At 40.8% G+C, this 15,768-nt stretch overlaps 2 protein-coding genes and 1 pseudogene across 2 annotated transcripts in view; all 3 read right to left on the minus strand.

The window, feature by feature from the left end:
* The window catches only part of LOC115734452, a 116,184-nt pseudogene extending 103,375 nt beyond the window's left edge, over positions 1 to 12,809 (minus strand).
* LOC115751677 (protein BONZAI 3-like) overlaps positions 1 to 15,768 on the minus strand; it is a 1,030,407-nt gene that overhangs the window by 802,330 nt on the left and 212,309 nt on the right. The gene's annotated exons all lie outside the window — the stretch shown is intronic.
* LOC115734376 (probable disease resistance protein At4g27220) overlaps positions 1 to 15,768 on the minus strand; it is a 176,897-nt gene that overhangs the window by 43,376 nt on the left and 117,753 nt on the right.

The raw sequence follows: 15,768 nt of genomic DNA on the forward strand, positions 1-15,768 counted from the left end.
TGGTGGTGGACGACCGACTTGTCACGTCCGGTTTGTTTTTCGTGTCTACTGCCAATAAAATTCAAGTCTGGTGGCTTCTAGATTCTCTGAATTGTTCAAAGTTCTTACTCGTTAATTTGATCGTCTCTTGTCTAATTTGATCTTTTTAGGACTTTTCAGGATGCCTTTTTTTTTTCCTCCATCGTCTTATTTATCAGATTTTTCAAAATGCCTCAATTTTTGCAATGAAAAAGTTTTTTCTCAAAGCACTGGACAAAGCTGGCACATAATTGCTAGGTTATTGAGCGCCTGTTAATGTACCTATTTCGATGATGGATACTTTTGATTGGTTGATTGGTTCAAGTTATTATCTCACGCCAGCACAATTCGCTAAATTTTCTATTAAATATGCTTAATACACCTCTTTCAAATCTTTAAGTAACTCACTTATGATTTTTTTTAAAAAAAAAAACTTAAGATCACTTATTATGACCCACATCATTCAATATGGGTTAAAATATAGATTCTAGATTCATTTTGCCATCTCTTTGTACCACCAAGCAGAGCAGATGGTTAATTCACAACCACTAGTTGTCATTTTCCACTTTAAACCCCCTCATATACCTTCAAGCATCTGCGAAGTGCAGCAACAATGATTATTTTTTGAAGGGCATAATTGGTGTGACATCCCGTAATCCGGCTCGTTTTGAAGCCTTGAATAAATAAAAAGTTTCATTGATGTATTTCAGTTTAATCTCACTCGGGAATGGTCCATCTTGAGCAGACTAATCAAATGGGAATGGCTAGCTAGGAAAATCAAGTACGTGGACCTAAGAACTTGGTCATGGACGGACTCTTTGGCCATGAAAATTGTCGAGGGAATATTTTGGACCACTATAGGCCGATCCTAGAATAATTTAGGAACGATTTGGATAATACCCTATGCTTGGTTCATGGGTGATTCCGTTCGACCTCGTATGGGTTCCGAACGTCCCTGAATTATTTTCTAACGATCGAGTCCATCGGGACTAGTGATTGACCATCGCAATTGAATGACAACCAAGGTCGCCATGGCTCGAGTAATTCTTAAATGTGATTTTAATCACGGGTCGATACGCGTAACTCCTAAAAGCCGCCCGTTAGTTTGAGATACGTTGAAAATTCTATCGATCGAGATTGATCGCGAATCGAGCTTCGGAATTTGACGTCGGACCTCTAGGGTTTTCAATAAATAAATTTTGGACGTTTCCTCATCCAGTGTGCAATTCCTCCACGGTTCACCCCAAAGAGGTTCGGGAAAAATAGATTTGGACTGGGAATGGGAAAAGACTCATTTGCCTTCGAAAAATACCCCATTTTTCACTTGGATCGAAGTGTATTTTGGCCATTTTTCCCTTTGGCAGGGATTGACTAGTCTTTGTGGGGAGGAAAATTATTTTTTTTACCCCTCTTGATTTTGTGGACCCAAATAATTATTCTAACCTATATTAGTTATTATTTTGGCCTTCTTCCTCTTCATTTTTCAAGAACCTTCTCTCTCTAGGTCACTTTCTCTCTCTCTCTCTCTCTCTCTCTCTCTCTCTCTCTTGGCTGAATTCTCTACTCCACCACCATCCTCACCTAAAATTCTTCAAGCTTTCACCGGTATCGCTTTGGATCGCTTGGAGTTGCTAGATCGTTGTCGAGTCGCCGGCCGTGCAAGGACCGTCGGAATCGCCGCTTGATTCAAGCTTTTCTCAACTGTTCAATGGAGATTTTTGCTAGTTTTTGAAGTAGGATTATTTCTAAACCAAAATTAGGCGGTTAGGTTGCTAAGAGACCATGAATTTGTGAAATTTTGATGAAGAAAATTGTTGGAATTGAGCTTGGAATGGAGGTGGCCGAAAATTTGCATGAAGGAGGAGAGAGAAACATGTTCTTGAAGTGAATAGTAAAGTCAAGAGGATTTATGTGGTCAAAGTTGGACCATGGTTACTTTATGCCTAACTCTAGTTACTTTATGCTATTATTTAACTATGGTTAGGTTAGTTGTTGACTCTAGTTAATTTTTGAACCATGGTTAGATTATATTTTAACTATAGTTAATTTTATGTGACACAATGTTGTTATGCCATGGTGTTAGTTAAAAATGGCATTATTATAGTTTAGTACTATAGTCGTAAACTAATTACACGTTAGAAAATTATTATTGTTCGGCCCCGATAAATTCCCACGTTAGTATAATTTTAATCGTACGTTATTTATATATTGCTACGTTAGCATAATATGGTCGCATGGCGTGGATTGGACTCTATGGTAGCATAAATTGATCGGGTGGTCCGGATTAATCTATGGATTAGCTTGAATTAATCGGGTGGCCCCGAATTATTAATTCTCTAACGTGAGCGAATCACGTGGTCCCGATCTATTCTCGGAAAATGTGAGGGTCGTATTTAATCGAGTCGTCTGGGGCCAAAGTGAGCCGTATTCGTCCGATTGTTTGAGACCGAGAAAATATGAGGGTCGTATTCAATCAAGTCGCCCGAGGCCGAAGTGAGCCGTATTCGTCCGATTGTCTGAGACCGAGAAAGTATGAAAGTCATGTTCAATTAAGTCGTCCAAGACCACGGTGAGTCGTCTACGACTAATTGTCCGAGACTTAATTCGGTCGTGTTCCTATGTGTCCGAGACCGAGATTTGTGGGTCGTATTCCTTTGTGTCCGAGACCCCGGTATATATAAGTAGAGTCGTGTTCTATAAAGGTCCGAGGCTCAATGTTATGAACTTATATGATGGCGGTAGAGTAACGTGAAATATTCTGGTATATATTCTTGATCATCATATAAGGAGTTGCCCAGAGCTAGCCCCGCAACAGCGATTTCAGCCCCAAAGACCCCGGGCGAGACCTCATATTAGAGCCGCTCCACAGAATAACCAGAACAGACCGCCGGCGTAAGGGAGAGTGTATGCGGTAGCGCGTAATGAGGCGGAGAATGCGCCCGGCATGATCACGTGTACGGTCTCCTTATGTGATCATGCTGCATATGCTTTATTTGATTCCGGAACATCCCATTCATTTGTATATGCTTAATTTGTGGAATTAGCTGGGATTGAGTTAAAACTGTTAGAAGTAATGTTACACGTAACTACACCCTTAAAGGATAAAGTATTGGTTACACTAGGGTGTACTGGATGTAAGATAGTCATTGGCGGTAGAGAAGAATTAATAGACGTAGCAGTTTTGACTATGCATGACTATGACGTCATAATTGGAATGGATTGGCTAGGAAGACAAAGAGTTGTTTTTGATCGTGGTAGCAGGGTGATCCAATTTAATCCTATTGGTCATCCTAGATTTGAGTTTGTGGGAAGTTGAGGAGGAATCTCGATTCCTCTGATCTCGTCACTAGAAGTGACCGAGTTGTTGGACGACGGATGCCAAGGATATTTGGCTGTTGTGGTAGATTTGTCGATTGAAGGACCGAGGCTAGAGGATATAGCCGTGGTGCGCGATTATCCCGATGTCTTTCCTCAAGAATTGCCGAGATTGCCACCCGAACGAGAAGTGGAGTTCGTGATTGAATTAGCACCGGGGACGGAACCCATTTCCAAGGCGCCGTACTGAATGTCCCTCTCAGAGTTGAAGGAATTGAAGGTTCGGATGCAAGAATTGCTGGATAAAGGATTTATCCACCCCAGTGCATCGCCTTGGGGAGCGCCAGTGCTATTTGTGAGGAAAAAGGACGGGTCATTGCGATTACGCATTGACTACCGGTAGTTGAATCAAGTGACCATTAAGAACAAGTATCCATTACCAAGGATAGATGACTTGTTCGATCAATTGCAAGGCACTTCAATATTTTCTAAGATTGATTTGAGGACGGGCTATCACCAGTTGAGGATCAAGAAGGAGGACATACCGAAGACCGCTTTCCGTACCGGATATGGGCATTATGAGTTTACAAATATACCTTTTAGATCGACCAATGCCCCAGCTGCCTTTATGGATATGATGCATCGGGTGTTCAGAGAATTCTTGGATCAATTTATCATCGTGTTTATCGATGATATTTTAGTATACTCGAGGAGTTTGGAGGAACATGAACACCATCCGAGCACAATTCTACGGACTTTAAGGGAACACGCTCTTTATGCCAAATTTAGCAAGTGTGAATTTTGGCTCGATCGAGTAGCATTTCTTGGACACATCGTCTTTGGGAATGGAATCTCAGCACATCCGACGAAAATTGAGACTGTGGTGAATTGGCCAAGACCGACGTCTGTTACGGAGGTCCGAAGTTTTCTAGGCTTGGTAGGGTATTATCGCCGATTCGTGGAAAATTTTTCTTCGATAGCTATTCCACTGACGCGGCTAACGAAGAAGGAAACTCGCTTTGAATGGACAGATAAGTGCGAGAGGAGTTTCCAAGAACTGAAGCACGGGTTGACGACGGCACCAGGTTTCATGATACCATCGGGTCCTGGAAGATTTGAGATTTATAGTGATGCTTCGCTAAAGGGACTCGGATGCATATTAATGCAACATGGTAGGGTGGATGCATATGCGTCGCGGCAGTTGAGGCCTCATGAGCGGAACTATCCAACGCATGATTTAGAGCTTGCGGCGATTGTTTTTGCGTTGAAGATATGGAGGCATTATTTGTGGGGAGAAAAGTTTCAGATTTATACGGATCATTAGAGTTTAAAGTATTTGTTCTCTCAAAAAGAATTGAATATGACACAGCGACGTTGGATGGAATTACTAAAGGACTATGATTGCGACATTTTATATCACCTTGGAAAAGTGAATAAAGTAGCGGATGCTCCGAGTCGGAAGTCGAGCATGGCGCATTTATTGGTTAAAGAGTGGACTTTATTGGAAGAGTTGAGAGATTCGGAGTTTAAGTTGGAAGTTTGCAATCTCTCAAGTCTACCGGCAACTCTGAGGATTGAGCTAGAGATTCGGGCGAGGATTAAAGCGTTGCGATCAATGGATCCCGACATTCAGAAAATTTTGGAGATGGATGCCACCAAGAGGAAACCTGAATTTCAAGTGGCCAAGGACGGAATCCTGAAATTTCGTGGACGTCTATGTGTCCCGAATGATGTGGAGCTTAAGGAGAAAATTTTGTCAGAAGCTCATCGAAGTAGCTACAGTGTGCATCTACGCAGCACCAAAATGTATAAGAACCTACGTTAGCATTGTTGGTGGAATGGGATGAAAGTAGATGTGACCAAGCATGTAGCAAAATCTTTGACGTGCCAGCAAGTAAAGGCACAACATTGCAAGCCTGGAGATTTACTTCGACAACTGGAAATTCACGAGTGGAAATGGGAACACGTTACCATGAACTTCGTTATGAGGTTACCGAGGAGCCAGAGAGGGCACGATTCGATTTGGGTGATAGTCGATAGATTGACTAAGTCTACACATTTTCTGGCAGTGCAAAAGGACTTCGCAATGGAAAAGTATGTTGAGTTGTATATGCGTCGGATAGTTTGACTGCATGGAGTGCCAGTAACCATTACATCGGATAGAGACCCCAAGTTTACTACTACTTTCTGGAAAAGTCTTCAGAATGCCATGGGAACCCAAGTGCGGTTTAGCACCGCCTATCATCATCAGACAGACGGACAGTCGGAGAGAACAATTCAGACCCTTGAGGATATGTTGAGAGCATGTGTGATAGATTTTAGAGGGGGCTGGGAAGAACAGCTGCATTTAGTAGAGTTTGCCTACAACAATAGCTTCCAGCAGAGTATCGGAATGGCACCATTTGAAGCGTTGTATGACAGAGCTTACGTAACTCCAGTATGTTGGGATGAAATTGGCGAGAGAAGCATAACGGGACCAGAGCTGGTTCAGCAATCCGTTGAGGCAATGAAAGTGATCGGAGAAAGGCTAAAGAGCGCCCAGAGTCATCGGAAGAGTTATGCGGATAGACGACGTAGACCGTTCGAATTCCAGGTGGGAGATCACGTTTTCCTTAAGGTGTCGCCGATGCGAGGCTTATCTTGGTTTGGGAAGAAAGGAAAATTAAGTCCAAGGTATGTAGGTCCATTTAAAATCCTAGAACGGATTGGGACGTTAGCTTATCAATTTGCCTTGCCGCCGAACTTGTCCCAAGTTCATAACGTTTTCCACGTGTCTATGTTGAGGAAGTATGAGCCGGACCCAACTCATATCTTGGATCGGGAAGTCGTGGAAGTTGATGAAAGAGTATTCTACGTGGAGAGGCTAGTGCGAATAGAAGACATAAAGGAACAAGTTCTGAGGAATAAGACAATTCCACTGGTAAAGGTTGTATGGGAACAAAAGGGGCAACCTGGGAAAATGAAGAAACGATGAGGCAACCGCACCCCCACTTGTTTGAATAGATACGTTTTGTTGTTAATTTCGAGGATAAAATTTTTGTGAGGGGGGAAGAATTGTGACATCCCGTAATCTAGCTCATTTTGAAGCCTTGAATAAATGAAAAATCTCATTGATGTAATTCAGTTTAATCTCACTCGGGAATAGTCCATCTTGAGCAGACTAACCAAATGGGAATGGCTAGCTAGGAAAATCAAGTACGTGGACCTAAGAACTTGGTCATAGACTGACTCTTTGGCCATGAAAATTGTCGAGAGAATATTTTGGACCAATATAGGCCGATCCTAGAATAATTTAGGAACGATTTGGATAATACCATATGCTTGGTTCACGTGTGATTCCGTTCGACCTCGTATGGGTTCCGAACGTTCCTGAATTATTTTCTAACGATCGTGTTCATCGGGACTAGTGATTGAGCCTCGCAATTGAATGACAACCAAGGTCACCATGGCTCGAGTAATTCTTAAACGTGATTTTAATCACGGGTCGATACGCGTAACTCCTAAAAGCCGCCCGTTAGTTTGAGATACGCTGAAAATTCTATCGATCGAGATTGATCGCGAATCGAGCTTTAGAATTTGATGTCGGACCTTCAGAGGTTTCAATAAATAAATTTTGGACGTTTCCTCATCTAGTGTGCAATTCCTTCGCGGTTCACCCCAAAGAAGTTCGGGAAAAATAGATTTGGACTGGAAATGGAAAAAGACCCATTTGCCTTCGAAAAATACCCCATTTTTCACTTGGATCGAAGGGTATTTTGGCCATTTTTTCCCTTTGGCCGAGATTGACTAGTCTTTGTGGAGAGGAAAATTATTTTTTTTTACCCCTCTTGACTTTGTGGACCCAAATAATTATTCTAACCTATATTAGTTATTATTTTGGCCTTCTTCCTCTTCATTTTTCAAGAACCTTCTCTCTCTAGCTCACTCTCTCTCTCTCTCTCTCTCTTGGCCGAATTCTCTACTCCACCACCATCCTCACCTAAAATTCTTCAAGCTTTCACCGGTATCGCTTTGGATCGCTTGGAGTTGCTAGATCGTCGTCGAGTCGCCGGCCGTCCTGGAATCGCCGCTTGATTCAAGTTTTTCTCAACCGTTCAACGAAGGTTTTTGCTAGTGTTTGAGGTAGGATTATTTTTAAACCTAAATTAGGCAGTAAGGTTGCTAAGAGATCATGAATTTGTGAAATTTTGATGAAGAAAATTGTTGGAATTGAGCTTGGAATGGAGGTGGCCGAAAATTTGCATGAAGGAGGAGAGAGAAACATGTTCTTGAAGTGAATAGTAAAGTCAAGAGGATTTGTGTGGTCAAAGTTGGACCATGGTTACTTTATGCCTAGCTCTAGTTACTTTATGCTATTATTTAACTATGGTTAGGTTAGTTATTGACTCTAGTTAATTTTTGAACCATGGTTAGATTATATTTTAACTATAGTTAATTTTATGTGACACAATGTTGTTATGCCATGGTGTTAGTTAAATATGGCATTATTATAGTTTAATACTATAGTCGTAAATTAATTTCACGTTAGAAAATTATTATTGTTCAGCCACGATAAATTCTCACGTTAGTATAATTTTAATCGTACGGTATTTATATATTGCTACATTAGCATAATATGGTCGCATGGCGTGGATTGGATTCTATGGTAGCATAAATTGATCGGGTGATCTGGATTAATCTATGGATTAGCGTGAATTAATTGGGTGGCGCCGAATTATTAATTCTCTAACGTGAGCGAATCACGTGGTCCCGATTTATTCTCAGAAAATGTGAGGGTCATATTCAATCAAGTCATCTGAGGTTAAAGTGAGCCGTATTCGTCCGATTATCCGAGACCGAGAAAATATGAGGGTCGTATTCAATCAAGTCGTCCGAGGCCAAAGTGAGCCATATTCGTCTGATTGTCTGAGATCAAGAAAATGTGAGGGTCGCATTCAATCAAGTCGTCTGAGGCCAACGTGAGCCGTATTCGTCCGATTGTCTGAAACCGAGAAAGTATGAAAGTCATGTTCAATTAAGTCGTCCGAGACCAAAGTGAGTCGTGTTCGTGTAATTGTCCGAGACTTAATCCGGTCGTGTTCCTATGTGTCCGAGACCGAGATTTGTGGGTCGTATTCCTTTGTGTCTGAGACCCTGGTATATATAAGTAGAGCCGTGTTCTATAAAGGTCCGAGGCTCAATGTTATGAACTTATATGATGGCGGTGGAGTAATGTGGAATATTCTGGAGTAATGTAGAATATTTTTGGAGTAACGTGGAATATTCTGGAGTAACGTGGAATATTTTCGGAGTAACGTGAAATATTTTGGAGTAGCGTGGAATATTTTCGGAGTAACGTGAAAATTTTCGGAGTAATGTGGATATTTATATTATGGTCCGATGTGTTAAACACGGGCCCCGGAGCACATAGAATATTTTATTGTCGGACCGAGGCGTGGAACGCCGAAACGAGAGTAACGTAGAATTTTTCAGAAGGTGTGAGAATTTTGAGAGAAAGAATGGAATTTTTTGGAATTTAATTCCTTGGTGGAATTTTTGGTTAAAAAAAAAAAGAAAGAAAGAGTTGTTGGAAATTGTTGCTCACCTAAGTTGTGTCCGGAGGCACTAGCGAACCGATCTAGGGTTAGAGATTTTCCTACCGAGATTTTATCTCACCCTGTCGTGAGCTTGTTGTTTATTTCGGACCCTCCACCTCAGCCATGAGTGTTCCGCCTCCGAAGTTCGGTATTCCTCGGGACATGGATACGCAGGTGACAGAGTATCCTGTCGGGGAGGACCAAGTCTATTATAGGTACGGTACTACATTTGGGTAAACACCGGAGGGCTCTACCGGGAGCCCCGGACATACGTGGCATGGACTTATCGCCACGGGGACCCGACCGTGGGACCATTAAGCTGTTTCGATATTCCCTTTAATGGAGTCGGGGAGTACGATCCTGCGAATGCTGCATCTCCGGATGGAGTGGTGGTGAATCCCGATACTGCACCTAAAGTTTTGGCGCCCAACCCCGTAGCTGCGGTACTTGCAAAAGAAGATGGCGAAGTTGTGGAACCTTCGGATGCCGAGCGGTCTCCAGATTTGGATGAGGACGAGCTGGCAGCCCAATACCGGTTTGTGCTGTATAGCGAAGACGAGGATTAGGATAGATGGCCTCTTAGTTTTTATAGAGTGTTGTATTTTGGTTGTGTAGCGGGCTTCGACCACATGTCTTTTGTTATAGGTGATCACGGGCTTGTATAGTGGCCTTTGAAGCCCTAGGTTTGACAGTTTGTAATAACTATGTATATATGTACATATGTGTGTTTTTTACCATCCCAAGTTATCGTAGTATTATTGGTTTTCTGAACGGAGATTGTTGTTGCTTCCGCGAAATTTTATTTTGTTGGCCCTTGGATCCTAGAGAACTGTACATAGTCGTGGCCGGGTGGGATATCGACGGCTCGTAGGGTTCGGGTCGTGACAATTGGACTCTTAAAAAAGAGACCAACTTCCACAATTTTCCCTTAAAAAAAAGAAACACTTTGAAGTTTGATTTTTAATATTCATTTTAGACTAGACCGATGGGCCGATCAATCAATATCGGGTCTAAATGTTCAAGCACCAACACATATCAAGCTCAACATAACAAGATAGAGAAGGCCTAGTTATGGGGACTGGGCTCAAGGAGGAAACCGCTGATCTAGTCTAATCAATTTGCACTTTGATTTGGTCCAATTGAATTGGGGTCTTTCTTTCCATAAAAATTCTCTATGTTGAACTTCGCGACAAGAATTCTCATCTTAAGGCTTACCTACCTAGATCCTTTCATCGAGCCCAAATTGGACCTATAATGTATAATACCACAAGCAGGCCTTTTTGTTTTGGGTCAAAATACCACTAATAGATTAAGAGCTTAATCTTTTGGATAAACTCAACTCATTTATCCATTCTCGAAGGAGATTCCAAGAAAAATTTCTTAATATGACAGGATGGCCTTGTTTCTGCCGGTCTTTTCTTTCAGCTAATAAGCTTTTCAATATGATCACAAGTACCATGGCCTACACAATTGCATTGCATCCGCCTACCTCATAGCCATCTGAACGTCCATTCAATTTAAAATAGTGTGATACAGTATCATCGTAAGTCCTTCCTCCAAATCCCCATGCAGTAAACGTCTACCCGAATCATAATGCTGAGTCACTTCTCCACCTTCCATTATAGCTTAAAATGTTGGCACCACAAATTACTAAGTAAATAATCTATGAAAATCATAAGGAAAGGAAAGGCATGTCAAATGGTGACACATTAGAACGTACAAGGAGGGAAAAAACATGTCAACCGATTAATCTATTAGAAAATTTAACTTTGAAGTATATTTTAGGTGATTCTATATTGTAACGTCATCAAAAGGCTTCAGTAAAATCGTCACAAGTGACCAGGCTTAAGAGGCAAATTAAAAGAATAATTGCTGGGAGGAATTGTATCTTCCTGAAGGATCAAAGTGATGCAAGGAATCTAGATTTCTGGGATTTCCATTTGAAGCTAAAAAGTCCAGAAGCATCAGAATGAAATGAGATCAAGCATCAAAGAGATAATAAAGTTCTATAGGATAACCAAATATCCAAACGATCATGTACCTGTAAAGTTGACTGTAACCGTGAAAGCAAAATTAAAAACCACTTGATATGTAATGAAGAAAGCAGTATTGTTGCTTCTCACGGAATTGATCCAAGAAAAGCTTGACTCTTGAGAACCTATACAAAGAAGTTATAAACCTGGTCAAAGGGCTCATCAGAATGAAGAGTATTAAGCTATTTAAGAATGCCAGACACCTTTTCATGGCTATAATGAGGAGCTGGTAAAGTGAAATATGCACCATTTCTCTTTTTGTGAAGTTTCTCCAAGTCTGCCATGGACTTCTCAAGTTTCTTGTAGTAAACGAGAAGCGAATTAACACACAAAAAGCCTAAGTACTACAAATTGCATAGTTACCCCATAAGTGCATGGTTCACACTAGTATCAAAGTCAAAGCACTCAATGACTAATGGATTCTCCTGCAACAAGTTTTAAAGTATACCAAATCACTAGTGCAGTAAGAATGAGACGATATGATTGCAGGCTATGTGCAAAATTTGCGTTGATAACTTCAATTTTGCAAATTGGAAGAGAACCCCCAGACTCTACTACTCTGGATTTCTCATGAAAGGATCCTAAGAAAAAGTAACAACGGAGGACAAGACTAAAGCAATGAAAAGACATGGCAAGAACTAATATATCAAACGGGACCTTTCAAGAGAGATTTTGGAGAGTTCACATTTCGGAAGACATATCCTTATCGTCCAACAGGGTGCAGCAGAACATTACTTCAACGGTAGTCCTGGAAGCAACGGATTCCTTAGCACGAACAATCGAGAGTACCCGGGTTTCTCAAGCCTACTAGCAAATTTTTGTTATGAAGCTACGGGGTCAAACTCCGACTTTGCTTTGTGACTATCTGCAGAAAATAGGAAGGAGAAGATGTTTTGGACAACATCTAGACGGATTGCGCTTGTAATTCACTCAACCCAGGAGCATGGACAATGACACGATAGCTACTTGAGCCGGAAGTACCTTTGATAGCACATAGCTAGCGTCTCCCAAACATTCTTGGTCCTTCAGCTTTAACGAGGGCACCGAGACCTCCCGATCAAGATACCATTGAGATTCCTCTTACTAACATGGAAAGACAAAAGGCAAATAGAAACCCAAGTAATGTGAATGGACTAGTACATATTTCCCAAGTAAGCATGAGTGCAAGGATGACTGATTGCAAGTCATGATTACTTAAATGCCATTCAAACATTTGAATTCCGATGCAAACACAAGATCATCCAATGCATTCATTTTGTATTTCCAAAATTCCGTGGATGTAATGATCTACAGATCGCAAGACAGCTAAAGCCAATCCACCCGGGAAAGTGTTGTCCTACCACGCATGAACATGGAAGGTAAGAAAAAGGACGAGCTTTTATCTGCATAATTCCTACTTTAGGACAAAACCAAAACTTCAGTCGATCTATAACCATAGTAAAAGTAGCTGGTACTTTAGAACGACTCCCGATCAAGACACTATTTGTATCTATGCTTATTCAGCAAGAAAGAGTTTAGATTTTGTAAGGCGACAAAGAATTCAGGTACTCAAAAAACTCTGTTTCAGAAAAAATGAAGAGTTTAAGGGTGTACAAGTGCAAGGCTTAGTTAGACTGTTTGTGTCTAAACCGGCAGCCCTTTCGAATAAACCGATGCAAAGCATTCCCACTAAATTTGTGGCGGCATGTAATTCTTGTCATGCGCATGAGTTCCAAAAGGTCAGAGCCCCAGCTTGAGAGAAACGAACCTCAATTTGAGAGAAGAGAGAGAGTTTACCACGAGCTCGGAAGAAGTGGTCAGCGGCGTCGTTGTTTCCGCCATTGTTGCCTCCTCCTCCTCCTCTCACCTCCGAAAAGCAACACCCCATTTTCTCTCTCCTCTCTCGACCAACTTCAATTCAAACTCCTTGGACGATTCGATTCGCACCAACAATCCGTCTCTGAAACCACTCGTCTGCCGGTTCTCTCTCTCTCTGAAAAACCCCTGATTTCACGTACACTGCTTCTGCTGAGAATTGTCGCGACCCCCTCTCTCTCGACGCATGATTCACCCATTCGACATTCCATTGTTTGTAATCCATACGCGATGACCATGACCAGCATGTGGATCCAACTTTCGTTGAGGAAGGAGTAAGTGCGAATCGAGAGAAAAGGAAAGTAGGCGAGTGAAGGAAGGAGAAAACGATGCGTTAGAAATTCTGTGGATTTCACCCTCATTTCAGTCGCTGTGGAGAGAGGAGCGCGCATAAATTGTTCATGCTAATGTTCTGCAAAATCCTTCTGAATGTTATTCGCGAATGCCAAATCGCCAAGAGACTGGCAGTCCATCACCGCGAGGGCTGGTAGCATTACATTACAAATCCAATGAAGTGTCTCGACCATAGTTGAGCAAATTTCCCATGCGATAAGTTGTCACTTAATTCAGAATGAAAGTGTCATGGAACATCGGGTAACAATTGGCCACAATCAAACAAACCCAATCCAGGATCTTGACCCAAAAAAATAAAAATATTCAGGATCAATCTCTTCTCCCAAAACTAAATCCATCGAAATTGACTTAACCCCAACGACAATTGGCAATTTATTTCAACAACACAACTTCAGATATGTAAATATAATGCCGAAATAGTATGGAGACAAAGGCAACAACAACACAAAGATTTTACGTGGAAAACCCAATGTGGGAAAAACCACGGACGACCCAATATTTTCACTAATCACCAAGAATAATAGGACACAAAAAGAGGTTCTTATCTAGTTACACACTAAACGTTCAATATCAACAATACAACAACATTTCGTTACCACAAAGGTAGATTAACACAAATAGAGCAAGAAAACTCTAACCGATTGGCGAGAATGAGAGATAATTTGGAGAAGGTTCTCAACGAATGAAACATATCAATTTGTAGCCCTTGATCTCACGAACAACATACAGAAATTTGAGCCAATTCCGTAAAGGTTTGGCCTTCGAATCGTGATCTCAAAGTGACAGCTCTTTTTTTTTCTTTCTTCTCCTTTGCTCTCACCGAGAGCGCTCTCTCTCCTTCGGACTCTTGGGCACACCCACGAAGCAAGCAGCCCATTCTTTCTTTCATTTTTTGTTTTTTGCCTTTTTTGTCTTTTTTTTTTTTTTAACTTTTTGACTTTTTTTTTTTTTGTTTTGTTTATTTGCTGGCTGGGCACAACCAACAGAAAGGGAAGAAGGACTTTATATAAAAAAAAAAAAAAACAAAGAGAGGTCCAAGCAGGCCTTGAGAATTTCACCACTGCAAGATGATGATCAAGAAAAGCTGAAGAGCTCGAATGCAACTTCTTCTGTACGGGATGAGCCAATTTCTCATCTTATCGGTCTCCAGCAACTGCAAAACACCACCAGAATTCAGTATTTTGAAAGAATCAGGGGTAACACATGAAGGAGGACCTGGTTCATGATACAAAGTGGCGCAGATGTGCATTGAATAGCTTTTCGAAGAATGCATACTGATTAGAGTGGAGCGATCAATTCTTGAGCTCATAAATGCATGCAGCATTACATCTCTCAGAGAAATAGGAAAGTAAGTGAAGTTCTAAACTGGAGTGAAATGGAGTTGGTATTTGGTGGACTAAACATGTCTGGAATGTGAGAAACTAGAAAGACCAAGATTAGAGTCTTTGAAGGCCTTGCTGAGGGTAGTTTCTGAATTGTGGTATTATGGTCACCCTCCTGACGCCCTTCAAAATTCCCACAATAAAGAATACTAGAATTAAGTCTGTGCCTGGCAATTGAACAACTACATGATCATAGTTTGTATTTAATAATGCTCGGAAGTCAAAGTCATGGATTATGTTCTTTCACATTGGTAGTACTTTTTACTCTACTTTCCATCCCTTGACAAACCAGATACAATAACCATCAGCACAAATTCAATCACTTCAATGAAATTAGATGTGCTTAACCAATTTTTTAAGCATGAAGATCCTACTGCTTGCGGCAAATTGTATATTGTGATTTCACGTGATCATCTTGCCAAAGATGTTTTCTCACATACAGCATAAAATTTGACTAGCAACATCCATAGAAACAACAGATGAATTCCTTGCTATGTAAATCCATTCGTCAGGGGCATTAATTAGAAAAGATATACTAAGAAATCAAAGAAAATGAAAGTATAAAATGTTTAATCAAGTATAATAATTAGCACACTCAAACACCATATCAGTAGGTTGTTTTAGATTTTGAAAATATTGGGATTCAAAGTAAATTTCACGCATGCAAGTGTTGGATTACAAATGTAGCAATTTATATAAATTTTTCCACTTAAGGCATATCGAGAAATAAAATCTCTTCAAAATCATTAAGAACATGGATCTCTGTACGGTGGTATTGACATCGTTAATTTATTTTTTCTGGAACATATAATGGACTGACCAAAGGTGAATGGAATAGAACTTTTAGAGATGTAGGTCACGGGTAAAGTGTAACTAACATTAAAATTCCCAATTAGAGATATGTTATTGACTATCCATTATATTGATTGTCTAGAGTAGGAAGAGGTTGATATTAATACCAAGGTACTCGACCAACTCTAACGAGAAAAAAAAGAAAAATGGCGAAATTTTCTCAAGGAAGCCATATCATATCACTATCACCGTAGTAAAGACCTCTTTTGCTTGTTATTAATTTGGGATCTAATGCAATCTGTAAGCAGCAATGCAAGCGACTGGTGAAATCAGCGAAGGGACATGCTTATTATTATAGTAGTCTGAGGGGCAGTAGTAAAAATAACGTTCTTTAGCGTATATTGGATCTAAAAAGAATAAATATTTTATTGGTAGACTGTAGTT

Source organism: Rhodamnia argentea, chromosome 6 (genome assembly GCF_020921035.1).
Source record: "Rhodamnia argentea isolate NSW1041297 chromosome 6, ASM2092103v1, whole genome shotgun sequence".
Lineage (NCBI taxonomy): Eukaryota > Viridiplantae > Streptophyta > Magnoliopsida > Myrtales > Myrtaceae > Rhodamnia > Rhodamnia argentea.